The sequence below is a fragment of the Mus caroli genome, unplaced genomic scaffold (genome assembly GCF_978045245.1).
Source record: "Mus caroli unplaced genomic scaffold, Mus_caroli_1 scaffold_1, whole genome shotgun sequence".
NCBI classification, from domain to species: domain Eukaryota; kingdom Metazoa; phylum Chordata; class Mammalia; order Rodentia; family Muridae; genus Mus; species Mus caroli.
Window position 1 is genome coordinate 76067601 of NW_028227256.1, and position 14814 is coordinate 76082414.

The 14814-nt window shown below is 39.2% G+C and overlaps 1 long non-coding RNA gene across 1 annotated transcript in view; it reads left to right on the forward strand.

Annotated features, from left to right (window-relative positions):
- Window positions 1-2654: 2654 nt before the first annotated feature.
- LOC115029874 (uncharacterized) overlaps window positions 2655-14814 on the forward strand; it is a 65508-nt gene continuing 53348 nt past the window's right edge. Inside the window, exons 1-2 of the long non-coding RNA XR_003835463.2 lie at window positions 2655-3003; window positions 9679-9861. This is a non-coding gene — a long non-coding RNA (uncharacterized LOC115029874). The remainder of the gene's footprint in view (window positions 3004-9678; window positions 9862-14814) is intronic.

The following is a 14814-nucleotide window of genomic DNA, read 5'->3' on the forward strand; positions in this document are numbered from 1 at the left end:
CAAAAACCACAGAAGACTTTGCACTTAGTTTCAGCAAAAATATCCTATAAATGACTTGTGAACCTCTAGATTTGGGCCTTGTGCCTATCTTGGAAAACTGCTTTATCCCACATCATAGAACTCCCTTAATTAGCTAAGACTGGTTGTGCCCATCAATAATGGAAGGGGAGTGTGTCTGGTCACCAGATTATAGGAGGTTGATAGCAGACATATTAAGATAACAATAAATAAGAGATGCCATGTAGTCATATATGCTAGACTGGCCCTGTTATTAGGGGCTGATGGGTTGATGCTAACATAGAAATGGCTTTCATATATATATTCACATACAGGATATATGGATACATAAAATCTCTCTGAAGAACTCATGTTTTAGTGGTGTTATTTGTTTTCTAGGTTGGTATCCTTTCTTATTCATTGCAGATTCACATATATATATATATATATATATATATATATATACATATACATATATATACATATGTATGGATATATATATGTATATATACATATATGGATATGTATATCTTGCTTATAATTTGATTTCTCATGGACTCTGCTCCAAGATAATACATGATTTACTCTGGATTGTTTAACAATTATATTTATAGTACTAACATCTTGGCATTTGTATGCCTATGATATATGTATATATGCACACTTGTGTCTCAGTGCTGGGATCTCAGGTATGAATCTTACGCTCAGTTTATACAGTGCTGGATATTGAACCCAGTGTTTTACACATGCCAAGCAAGCTTACCCACAGAGGATAACCCCAGCCTTCTACAGTCTTGACAAATCGTTTATTTCCTTTTGAGACCTACTTGGATGGTTGTGTTGCCTGATTTCCTCAAAGACTCCTCTGCTGTGCTGCTTTGTGGAAGCAAAGACTCATTAAAATTGAATGAAGTTCACACAGCTTCCTGTTGCTGAATGGGCAGCTTCAGCAAAGACAGTGGTGAAGGTGAATTGGAGTTCCTGCTGGCTGAACTAAAAGTCTGACCTCTACTTAAAATGCAAGTTCATACAAACAAGCTGAGAAGTAACACAGTTTTAACAGTGGCTTCTCTCTCTCTCTCTCTCTCTCTCTCTCTCTCCCTCTCTTCCCCTCCCTTTCCCCCTCTCCCTCCCCCTCCCACCTCTCTGCTAGGCAATTTCTTTAGTTTTTGTTGTTGTTGTTGATAATTTTTAAAAAGTGGAAGGGACATCTTCAGAAGAGCCTAACAGATGGTTTTAAGGATGTGGTGGCACCTTAAACATGGAAGCATCCATTCCTTCACAGTACCTGGTTAGCTTCCCCCCACTTGTAGAAAATCCTTCTACAAAACAAACTAGTTTTCAACTGTTTCAGAACATTCTAGAGAAATTAATTTGAATTTTATAGATGTTTCAAACTTTTTATTTAAAGATGGCAGTCTTTATATTGCAAATGTGATATATTTTAAAAGTGAAGTCACTGGGGGTTCCAATTTATTGTATTTTCTGGGGTTGGTAGGCTCATCTATTTTCTGAGTAGACAGTAGTCATAGCACCTCTCCCCACCACACAGTGTTCTGAGACCCCCAAGGCAGCCTGGGGGGATGGACGGCCTGAGCATTCGCAACTACTTGAACAGAAACTTTCTTTATGTCACATTGCTAAGAGAAAATATATAAGTTAAATTAGATATAATATAAATATATAAAAAATTAAATTAGAAGTTGAAACTGTAATTCATTTGCTTCTTTGATTGTGATTTATATTAAAACGTAGAAATGTGTTTTAATTAATTGGCTTCTATAAATGAACATCATAAATCAAAATCAGTAAAACAAATTTATCCTAATGAGATATTTTCTTGTTTTACATACGTGTCTAAGTAAGGTGTTTTATTGTTCAATTTTTTTCTCTGTCTCTGTCTCTCTTTCTTTCTCTCTGTCTCTTATTTTTATTTAGTGGCTCACTGACAACACAATTTTATTTCCCCAAATTTCCCAGGATATAAATTCCAAGATCAAGGATACAGCAGACACAATTTCATAAGGGAGTGCTTTCAGGTTCAAAGATGGTGTGTGACTTAGGGTTTCATTGCTGTGAGCAGACACCATGATCAAGGCAATTCTTATAAGGACAACATTTAACTGGGGCTGACTTACAAGTTCAGAGGCGTAGTCGTCATTATCAAAGCAGCATCCAGGCAAAAACAATGCAGGAGGAGCTGGGAGTTCAAACGCTTGACCTGAAGGCAAATAGGAGGAGACTAGCTTCTAGGCAGTTAGGAAGAAGGTCTTTGCGACATCCACATCTACAATGATACACTTCTTCAACAGGGTCACACTCCCTGGGTCAAGCATATTCAAACCACCACAGTGTCAGCCCATGTCCTCTCATAGTGAAAGAGGCAAGTTCTCTTACTCCCTTCTAGAAGACTCCTGAGGGTGGGACCCTTAGGACTTAATACTGTCCCTAATTTTACATCCTAGTACCACCATTTTGGGATAGTCATTCTTCAGGGGCTGTGATAACCTAATATTCACAACATAGTACCTCCATTACTCTTTCTTCATATTGAGTCTTGGCTGTCACTGTACAAATGGCTCATACTGTGTTTTGGAAACTCTGGACACAAGGCCTCAAAGTTTTGTGAAGCCTCTGCCTTTGTCTTTCAGGGGGTTTAGATGCCATATGAAGAAAGATGGGCTGGTTTACTGACTGATGAGGTACCTTGTGAAGAGAGGCCTCAGCCTTCCCATACTCCCCATGACACATTTGCTACCTCCCACTGACCCATGAAATGAATCCATCCACAAGAGAAATCCTACATGAGACCACTCACCTCAAAGATTTTCAATAAATATCTTCAGTCATTAGTAGCAATACAAACACTGTTTTGGAGGCCGAACAGTGGGAAAGTTGTGGCGATCAAGCAAGTCTGGTGGCAGAGCTTTTGGAATACTCATCAGTAAACGTGAACATCCTAGGCTGGCACACCCGTGATTCCAGTTCAACAAGTTCATTTACCTGGTAAGTGCTACATTTCTTAGAGAAACAAAATCAAGTTAGTGGATTGGATGGGGACTTTTGCAGACTCAACACCTAGCTCAGTCCTTACTGGAAATTGACTGCCATTGGGGAGGCAGAATTATGATTCTTTGAGCAGGGGTGTTCACTGATAGGTTTCCCATGCCTCAGCGGATGACTCCACACTGTATATCTGTACACATGGGCAGTACTAACTGAAGTCAGAGGTGTAGAGAGAATGTCTTGGGTATTGTATAGGTGTATCACCTGTCAATTAAAAAGTCTACAGCTTATGATTTAGAAAGGAAATGGATGGTGGGCTCATCTGTGAAGACAGAGCCAGATAGGATTTCTGTCCAGGAAAATGGGAGGAGCCAGCCACATGGTATCTGAGCATGGGTAACTAGCCACTATTCATGAGGCAGAATGTAGATCTAAATAAATGAGTTGTCTTAAGTTATGATTTTAATCAGAGAAGAGCCTAGCTATATGGCCACGGTACTTGGAAATATATTCTGAGTCTGAGTCTTATTTCCAAGAGCAAGGGGCTGGGAGGAAGAACCAAGACCTAACTTTACACAGGGGATTCAAAATAAAATTGAAAAAAGAAGACACAAAAGGAGGGAAAGTGTTGCAGGGAATTCTGGAAGGATCTGAAGAGAGACAGTTGGAATATGTAAGATAAAGACATAGTGTATTGTTATGAAATTTTCATATAAAATATTTAAAAATAATAAACTTAATAAGATAATTACTAAACAAAAATAAATAATAGGCAGATTTTTGAAAAATCACATGACAGTAAAAAAAATATAGATAGTTAAAATTAGCAGTGTATAAAAGAGAGAGCTCAGGGGCTGGAGAGATGGGTCAATGGCTAAGAGCACTAACTGCTCTTCCAAAGTTCCTGAGTTCAATTCCCAACAACGAAATGGTGGCTCACAACCATCTGTAATGAGATATGATGCCCTCTTCTTGTATGTCTGAATTCAGCTACAGTGTTCTCATATAAATAAAATAAAATAAATCGTAGGGGGAGAGAGAGAGAAAGAGAGAGAGAGAGAGAGCTCAGAGGAGTCCAGGTACCAGAAGTTCTGCTTTTGGATTCTTTGCAACAGTGAGCCTGATAAGATCCTAAGAAGGACCTATACTTCAACACAGATCCAAGGAAAACACTACTGACATCAACCCATTGAGTTTTAAGGTTTCTAACAGTAGAAAACTAAAAACACAAAAAGTTGTAATCAAAAGCTTGCTGCCAAATATTAACCTCCTTACAAACTCAAGCCATTTCTTGTGCTAGGCAAGCAATCCCCTCAGTAAGCTACACCCCAGCTCTCCTCACTCTGGATTAATGGAAGTGGTGTGTGTTAAATTAAAACCTGCTTTGTATGTTGAGTCTCCCACACTACTAATATGAGGCACTGGCAGTGTCAACTATGGCAGTCCCCAGTCAGCCAGACAGTCACAAGAGGAAATAACCAAGACTCAATGAATTAAACTGCTAACATTTGGCAGGTTCATCATACTCAACGCCTTTTGAGTTATGACATTTTCAGCTCACAACGGGTTTATTGGCACAGAACTCCATCTTAAGTTGACGCACATCTGTAGCTGTTTTGTTGTCTCATTTTTACGTAAGCACATTTTTTCCCTCGTTACATAAGACACAGCTGAAATAACCATGTCTGAATAGTTCTGAGAGAAAGTGAACTGAAGAAAGAGTTGTATAACTTTGAAGAATGGTCTTCAGAGGAAGATGCATCACAAAGAGGCTGTAGATGCCAACAAGAATCACAGGATGGAAAATACAGACAGGATCGTGCTACAGTCCCTTTGGAGGAAATAGAACCTCACAGAGAAAAGCAGATTGCAGATCAATACATGTCTGAAATGGATGATGCCTGTCAGGCCTCAGGAAATGGGTGTCTGGGAAAATGATTTTTCTTCCTCTTTTTCCATGCATTTAATTTGCTGAGTATTTTTGGAATGTGATGTAGCTCACAAGACATTTAACTTTCGAGGAACAAAATGTCTCCAAAGCATGTCACATTTTCAATCCATCATCCTGCTCCCAGGCCCAGAAAGTATGAGACCAATACCCACTACAGGTTCCTAAAGACTGTAGCAGTTTCCACAAAGGCTAGCAACAAAATGGTTTTAGATTTCATGTTCACTCTTGATGCTGTACATTCTATGGGGTTGTATAGATATGTAATGCAAAGTATTCATCATTGCAGTAAAGTGGGCAGCAGTGATATGTTACTGCAGGCTTACCAACTATAATGAAATTTAACATGATTTTTCTCTTTTTTTAATACTTTACATTATTGAGACATTAGAATGAGCAGCTTTGTGTATTTGCAAAGCAGAATATTTAAGTCAAATGAAATATACATTTTGATGGGTGTTTATTTGTGAATCCAATTTAGTCATCAAGAAAATGACAAAATTTACACTGTCTTTAAATGTGGAACTTAGCATTTATTTTTTATTTATTTGCTTATCTATTGGCTTACATTAGCTTACTTTAAAATTGTTTTAAGATTATAATATAATTATATTTTTTCCTTTCTTTTTCTCCCTCCAGACCTTTCCATATACCCATCATTGCTCTTTTTCAAACTCATGGATTCTTTTTTTCATTAATTGTTATTGTGTGTGTGTATGTGTGTATACATATGTGTATATTACCTATATATTCCTAAATATAACTTTCTCAGTCTGTATAATGTTAACTGTATGTTTGATTTAAGGGCTGACCATTTGGTAACTGGATAACCAATTTCTTTTCCCTGGGAAAAGACTATCTCTCCCACTCTCAGCATTCCTTGGTTGCCTGTAGTTTTTTGTGTAGGACTGAGGCCTTGTGGGAATTTCCCCATCTAATTTAGCATGTCTGATATTCCCTCTCATGTTCATTACTCACCCTTTTTCTTTAACTGTTACTACTACAAACATACTCACACAGACATACATAAATATATAAATACAACACACTAAATCCATTTAGTGTTGTTTGTGTAAAAATGATTTCAGGGTTGACCACTTGGTATTGAATAACTGATTAGAGGGCTCATCTCTGGGGAAGAACAATTCTCCAGTTCTCATCATGTTATTTTAAAAACAATTTTTACATAAGCATACAAAACAATGTGTCTCGAAAAGGTTTATTTTTGTGGGTGGGTCTGTCCTTGTGCACACATACATGCATATGTGTGTGTGTTGTGCATTGGGCAGGTCCCCATGGAGACTAAAATCAGATGTTGGATGCCTGGGAGTTGAAGTTATGGGCAGTTATGGGCCATCCAATGTTGGTGCTCGAATCCAAGCTCTAAGTCTTCTGATAGAGCAATAAATCCTCTTACCCACTGAGCTACCTCTCCAGTCCCAGTAATGGGTTTCACTAAGGCATTTTCATGCACAGGTGTTAGTATACTTCCTTTGTCTTCCTCACTCTGATCCCTTTATGTCTTAGTGTTTATCTGACTCCTTTGTGCCCCTCCTCCTTCCCCCTTTGCCTCCACTTCTAAGTCTGCTTCTTTCGCCACATTCCCTACATATGAATTCACTTCCCTCATCAAGATCTGAGCCCTTCAGAGTTATCAGTGAGGCTTAAAATCAACTTGTTCCAATCTCCATTAATCATGATTTTCCTAATGGCATCTATAATGGAAAATGCTTTGCAGAAGGTTTTTAATTTACTTTGCCTGGATCCATCAGAAAAATCACTTTTCTATGGCAGCTACAACCTTAAAAATGTGTTTCTTCAAAGCAGCAATACTTGAAAATCCACACTGCTCCTTGAGCTGCAGAATGGATGTTGTTTTGGCAGCCATAAAAATAACATTAATCTTGTAAATACCCACCAGAGATTTTTGATGAGGGACATTGCCAATGAACAGGAATATTTTATTCTATGCAGTGATTCTTCACATTGGGCTAAAGTATTCAGGGAACTGTATTGCAAATGGACTTACTGTGATCAGAATTTGTTGTTCCATTTGCAGAATATGGGTAGAGTACACTCTGATTCTTAATGGCCCATGACTTTTCAGAATGCTAAATAAGTATGTGCATTAATTTAAACTCACCAACATTAGCCCCTGAAAGGAGAAGAAGCCTGCTTCCTGAATATTTGAAAACCAAGTATTGACTTTTCCTCTGTAGCCATGACAGCCTGTCTTCATTTCATTTCTGTTGTTCAGATGATATGAGAAAATATTCTGACTACAAGCACATTAGTGGAGAAAGGGGGTTTATTTGGCTTACATTTGTAGCTAACAATTTATCAAGAAGTGGAAGAAGGTCAAATAGCATCCATGGTCAAGAGTAGAAAAAAAGGAAGGCATGCATTCTTGCTTGCCTGTTTGATTCTCTTTTGTACTGCTCAGGAACCTCTGTGTAGGGAATGGTGCCACTCATGATGAGCTGGGTCTTCCTATATCAATTAATGATTAAGAAAATCTCTCACAGATCTGCCCACAGGCCAACCTGATCCCACTAAGTTGACAGTTGAAAATAAGCAGCACAGTTATAGATTGATTCATTTCTATAGAAAGCTGATTTTTCTACATTGGGTGTCTGTCACTCAGTAGAGGTACCATGTGGTGATTTGAATAGGTATGGACCCAGCGATTCATGTCTTTTAATGCATGATTATATGGAGTGGTCTATTATGAGGTGTGGCCTTACTGGAGGTGGTGTGGCCTTGTTAGAGGAAATATGTCAGTCTGGAGGTGGGGCTTTGAGGCCTTATACATGTTTAGGTTCTGCCCAGTGTAGAACTCCACTTTGTTTTTTTTTTTTTTTGTTTTTTTTTTTGTTTGTTTTTTTTTTTTTTTTTGGTTTTTTCGAGACAGGGTTTCTCTGTATAGCCCTGGCTGTCCTGGAACTCACTTTGTAGACCAGGCTGGCCTCGAACTCAGAAATCCACCTGCCTCTGCCTCCCGAGTGCTGGGATTAAAGGCGTGCGCCACCACGCCCGGCTCAGTCTCCACTTTGGATCATGAGGTAGAACGTTGACTCCTCTAGCACCATGTCTGCCTGCACGCTGCCATGTTTCTTGACATCCTGTCATGATAATAATGCACTGAACCTGTAAGCCAGCCCTGATTAAATGTTTTCCTTTATAAGAGTTGCCTTGGCCTTGATGTCTCTTCACAGCAATGAAGCCCTAACTAAGATACACTGTCATCAGTGACCACAGCAAACCATCTGGGTAAATTGCTGCAGCTTCTGTTTCACTACCCGCTGCTTCCTATACTTGGTTGTTGAGGTGGCTTGTCTCTTTAAACCTCCCGAGCCAATGCTCTGTTAGGTCTAAACTTTTCTTCTATAGCTTCTTCTTGCAGCCTTCATAGAATTAAATGTAAATGGCCGGTACTTTGCTCTGGATGAGGTTTGGCTTGAGGGAATGTTGTCACTGACTTGATCTTCTGTCCAGACTACTAAAGCCAGAAGCAGTAAGTGTGCTTTGCTTTCCCACGCGTATCTTCACTGGAGCGACACTGTTCATTTCATTCAAGAACTTTTGCTTTGTTTTCACAACATGGCCAGCCCTTTGGTGCAAGAAACTAAGCATCTTGCCTACTGTAGCTTTTCACCTACTTCCTTTACTTTTCTAGCTGTTGATTTAAAATGAGAGGCACACAACTCTTCCTTTTTCATCAACACTTACAGGCTATGGTAGCTTATTCATTGGCCCAATTTTGATATTATGATATCTGGAGGAATAGCGAGGACTCCCTAGAAGCAGAGAGATGGGAACTGGCCAGCCAGTGTAATTAAGATATTTATCCGTTTCACACATGGGCACATATAGGCATGGTTTCTGGCAGATCTCAAATGATCATTAATGATGTAAAAGATTATTGACCTTATGATACCACAAGAGATAAAAATAAGGAAAAAGTAAAAAATACTATAAGCGTATTGAAATTCAGTGTAAAGATTGAAGTAGCATGTGCAGTTGAAGAAAATGGTGCTGATGGACCTAACAGATGCAGGATTGCCACAAGCAGTCAAATGTAAAGCATACTATATCCAGGAAATATAAGAAAATGGCAAACCTGTAATGGCTCTAGGAGTTAAAGGTGGGAGAAAGGCTTTGCTGAGAGAGAAGAGAGTCTTCTGGCCAAGAAAATATGGAGTTAAAAGATTAATGTGCATGTTTCTGCAAACTTATTTTTATTGTGGTATCATCGTTGCCTCTCTGAATGTGTGATACTCACAATCGAATAGTCACAACTCTCTCATGCACTGTTTGAGAATCCGCCTACAATGCACACTCCAGGAATAGAGGATTAGAATCATGGTCCTCTTGTGTGAAAAAGAAAGAATGGAGTGATGGTGATGAGCAGTTGGTGTAGTCTGGATTCTTTAGAGAAATGGAGCCGGGCGTGGTGGCTCACGCCTTTGATCCCAGCACTCGGGAGGCAGAGGCAGGCGGATTTCTAAGTTCGAGGCCAGCCTGGTCTACAAAGTGAGTTCCAGGACAGCCAGGGCTATACAGAGAAACCCTGTCTCAAAAAACCAAAAAAACAAAAAAAAAAAACCAATAACAACAAAAAACAAACAAACAAATAAAAAAACAAAAAAAAGAGAAATGGAATGTGTGTGCATGCGCATGTAAGAAAACAAATACAATGGATCTAATCGATACTATTTTGATCATAGAAACTGGCCTGTGTGATGCAAACTGAAGAAGCAAGAAATGTGGTGGTATCATCCAATTAATGTCTGGAAATCTGAGGACCAGGAAGCTGACCATGCAAGTCCTGGTCTGAATCCAAAGACTTGAGAACCAGAACACTAACGTGCAAACCAGGAGAAAGCATGGTCCCAGCTCCAGCAGAGACAGTAAGTTCACTCTCCTACTATTCCTTGGTCCATTTATGTCTTCAGTGGTTGCAGCCCACCTGCCTTGGGGAAAGCCATCTCCTTTTTCGTGGGTCTAAATGCTAATTCTTGTTGGTATCTCTCGGAGAAATCCTTCCATCTGCTTGCTGAGCATTACTTAAAAAAAAACAAAAACAGTACAGGATCTTCTTGTATGAAACCCACATCCTCACCACAATAGAGTTGATGTGGCTCTGACATGTTGGAGTTGGATGGAGCCTCATATCTTGTACCTGCTTTCTTGTCTGTGTAAAGTGATGGATGAGTGAATTTGTTTTTCATTAAACTCACATATCCAGAATGGAAGAAAGCCATTATTCCCAGATCTAAGTGCTGAGTGCACAGCCTATGAGTGTTGCTCATTCTGCCTTAGGTTGTCATGCCAACGCCAGAGTGCTCACAAGCCTGTGCCTTGCCCTGGGAACGCCATGAATCTGTTAGACTGCTGTTCATGAACATGGCTGTGCTTAGGAGATGTTTTTAAGCAGTTTACAAAATTTATTACCTATACTTATCTGTTATATTTTTTAAGTTTATGCTTCACAGAGATGGAAAAGCAGATTATGACTCTTAAGGCCCATCAAAATAATTATGGTCAGGAGTTTTAGATCTCTGCATCATGAAACACATTTCTAATGAGAGACACAGATTTTTTTTCAGTTTCTTTGCTTTTACAAGATACATCTTCTTTTTTTTAATGAAAAGATATTTCATGGTCCAAGGCCTCCTCTGCCTCAGACTGGCTTTAAACATAATTAGCCCCTTCAAAGCCAGTGTCAGCTGTGTAGTGGAAGGCTCTTCCTGGCAAACATTCCCATTTGGATGAAATACTGGATGTGTGTGACACATCCTACTGACAAAGAGAAGATAAAGACTCAATTCTGGAAGTAGAATTCCTGAAATATGTGTGTCCAGGGCTCAGGGGGCTTGGTGTGAACCTTTCTGTCAGATAGATGATGGTCTTCAGGCAAACTGTCATCTCAGCCTGAGGCTTTGCTGCAAATCTTTGTAAAAAGAGGAACATGATGAGTTGCCTAGGCTTCACTTGCTGTGGAAATCTGGGAGTTGTCTTTTGCATGGCTTTCTGCTGATAACCTACCTCGTGTTTTTGAAGTTCCCATAGTGAAGAAAACACTCAAGGGTGTAGTCTCCATGATGAACTGTCTGGCTGAAGCTCACGAGGTCAGCAATTCTACCTTCTGCCCAGGCAAACCATCCTCCCCTGTTCACTTGTATCCTGCACCACTGCTGCTTTATAAGGACTGGCTCGATTCAGCCTGTGATGTTTGCTAGTTTGGGAATCTGCTGTGTTCGTCAGGTCTGCATTTTTCCTAGTTTTCTTGTTTGTGTCATGTTCCTGTTTTCTCCTTAGATGGCCTTTGAGATCCACCCTCCGTTTTCTCCTTAAAATGTCCCTCAGGTATCAGAGCCCAGACTTATGGAAAAATGTAGTGCAAATTTATTCAAGGCTAGGCACTTTTTTTTCCAAATGATGGACATCTGAGTGTGAGTAGGACTGTTTTCTCTTTCTCTAACTAGTAACACTCTGGTGAGATTCAAAGACCTACATCCACCTCAGCTTTTGGAACTCCATCTCTTCCTTAAGTTCCCAAGGTACTTATCTTCTCAGAGTTTGATGACTTGGTAACTAACTGATTGTTTTAGAATCCCCAGACAATCTCAAAATCGACTCCAAGGTGTTTTGGCTATTAGTTTCTTGAATACAGAAAAGTATATTTCATAATGTTCAAGAAAAGATTTTTCTAAAATTTTTTATTCTTTTTAAATAAATTGAATTTAAAGGGGACAATGTTATCACTTTTTACAACATAAAGTCAACTCTTTACTTCATTTAAAACTATTGTGGGGTGGTGGTGGCACATGCCTTATGAACCAGCATTCAGTGAGGCAAAGGCAGGCAGATCTCTGAGTTAGAGCTCATCCGGGTCTACAGAGTGAATTCCAGGACAGCCAGGGATACATGGAGAAACCCTATCTTGAAAAACAAAACAAAAGTATTTATGGCTAAAGAAAATCACGAAATCAAAACACAGTTATTAAATTCTAGTGAGAAACAAAAGAATGTTCCTAAGAGTCTTACTCATGATTGCCTCGCATTAGAGAACATTCAGAATGCAGATAAGAATACAGTAGATAAATAAATTGTGGTTTATTGATACAATGGGGTACTACACAGCAGTAAAAAAGGAACAGACTATTATAACTGTCAACTAGATGCATCTCAAAGACATAATCTATGAAAGGAGCAAGGCTACCTAGTCATTGTCTTCATATGAAAATCCGGAATGAGAAAAATCATCTATGAAGGAGAAGTCAGGATAGCAATAAGAACCAGAGGTGAATCTTACTTGGGAAGAGGCACAAGAGTCCTGGACAACATAAATGTTCTATATTTAACTCTGTATAGCAATGGCTTTGACTTAGCCATTTACTTACAAAACACAAGTAGTGGGTTCTGGGTTAGTGTAAGTTATTCATATTCTATATCAAAAATGAAATTCCAGGGACATATGATGAATGCTTAAGCGAAGATTCCTAACCTGTAGATGTCTTTGAATATGAGATCTGCTCTCTCTAAAATTGAGCATAGTAACAGAGAAGGACACTAAGGATGCCCACACCCCAAACTGAGGCTTGTTCCTCGGGATTAAGCAGAAGAGAATGGGGACACATTTCTGATTGTCGAGATGGGGAGTTCATTAGCATCACATCCAGATTCTGTCTGACCTCATTGGATATTCCAACATGACAAGCAGTTTTCACATCTGGAGAAAATCACTGCAGCATTTCCCACATGATTTTTATGGCGAGCCTCAGTCCCTTGACAACCTCTAGAAGTCTCATAAGTGTGAAGGTCTTTAGCGATGCTTTCAGCTAGTTTCTTATAATCATTCCGGCAGCTTTGATTATGGGTGGGTGGGAAACACATATTTAAAACACACCGATAGGCAACTCTCTATACCACATTGCTATTCTTTAGTCATAGACAGGGCCCATTCCACTTAGTGTGACCAATGAGAGAAGGTTCTGTGAGCGGCTTCTCTAGATGCGGCTGAACACTGCATTGTGGGGGATTGCACGTGACCTAGGGCACTGTTTCCTAACTATACGCTTTTCTTCCCCTTGGAGTCTCATGTCTCTAGGATTGTAAGAGAATCTACTGATGCCACAGAAAAATGTAAAGATGCATACACATGCTACATTGCATTGCATAGAAGTTTGATCTTTGCACCCTCTGTGCTTCTGTTTTATGCCAGGCTCAAAGGCCCAGCTTTGCTAACAAGAGATGCAAGCATGAAGAAACTTTGGACATAGGAAAGCTGAGATCAGCTTTCCCTGTTGTCTTCAGTTCTCCACAGAACCATCCTTTTTCTTAGTCCCAGGACCTGACCTGTGACCTGCCAGTGCTGTAATAGTATCTTTTATTTTCCTGAAGTAATTATCATCTCTGATGCTTACTGCCTCAGTCTGCTAACGTAGATCTAGTCCCATAAGCTTCTAGCCTCTGCACAGTCTAATCTAGGCTTAGACTGCTTTCAGCCTCTGAGACTTCTGCTAAATAAGAAGACCCCTTCCTAGTTCTTTGTGAACTCGGTTGGCTGGTTTAACTTAGCTGTTGTGCTTCAAACTCTTTTCGAAGCTGACTGGTTCAATCTGGCTTCTCAGTTTTTCCTGAATTGCTCTGCTTGGCCTTATAATAACTTTCACAGTATGTTCTAATTTTATGGCCTCTTCTTATTCTCTGGCTCATTCTCTCTTCAACCTGTCTCTGTAAACCTCTCCTGATAAAACTGACTCCTCTCCTATCTGCACTGCCTCTTAAGTTAGCTTCCCTTTCTTCTGTCTTCTCATGAGAGTTGGGCATATCCTATTCTGTCAAATCTTTCTCAGATTCATCATTTTGTCTGCCCCTCAATTAGAAGTCACTTTTAAACATGGGTGCTTCCTTATATAAACTGACTTTACCTTCATTGTTTGAGATTAAAGGTGAGTATGAAGGGCTTGTCTGTACTTCAGCCAGAGGGATGAAATATATGTGCTAAGGGCTGAGCCACAGAACAACTAGAAGCAGTTTCTTTCTTTTATTTTCCTTCAGTAAATAACACAATCTTGATGTTCACAGTGTGATCAGATATCTTGCAACACTGAGCAATCTTTTCTAATTTTCAAACCTCCTATCTTATGAGAGTGGTCTGGGAAAACTTTCTTTATTATTTCCCAACACTGGTGGATTACCAGACTCTTAACTCTCTCTCTCTCTCTCTTAAAAAACATCAGAAGAACAGTAAAAAGAACAGATTTCAAATTTTATTTATCTCTTAATTTTCCTAAGCAAATCTCAGTGGGAAAGGTGTGAGGTGTGCATGGTGATGCCGTCTTTGTAAAGGCCAGAGGTTACAATATGGCAACTGGAAAATAGTGGTCACTGAAGAAATTGTAGCAGTGTCTTCTAACGTAATCAATGTTCATCAAATTTCCTACTCTTTATTTTTATGTCAAATCATAAACAAATGATTAGAAGAATATAATTTCAGGGCAAAAGCATATTTTAAGAGTTAGGAACAAATATACAATTAATAATTTCTTTATATAGGATGTCAGCCAGGGCCATTAATGGTTAAAATAGAGTTAAATGAGACAATGTATCTGGGACACATGCCTTATGTGTGTAAGAGCTAAGTGCTTAGTGAATGTGTCTGGTATTATTACACATGAAGTCAGAAGTTCTTCTGAGGGCACCATGTTCACAGAAAGACTAAAATGTTTATTATTCTAGACATTTTGTCGAGAGTATGGGTGTGTATTGAAGTTTTGTAGTTTACTCAGAAGAAAACACTGTATTTTTGCTAAAAATGTGATCTAAGATGATTATCCATATTGTACATGTGCAAA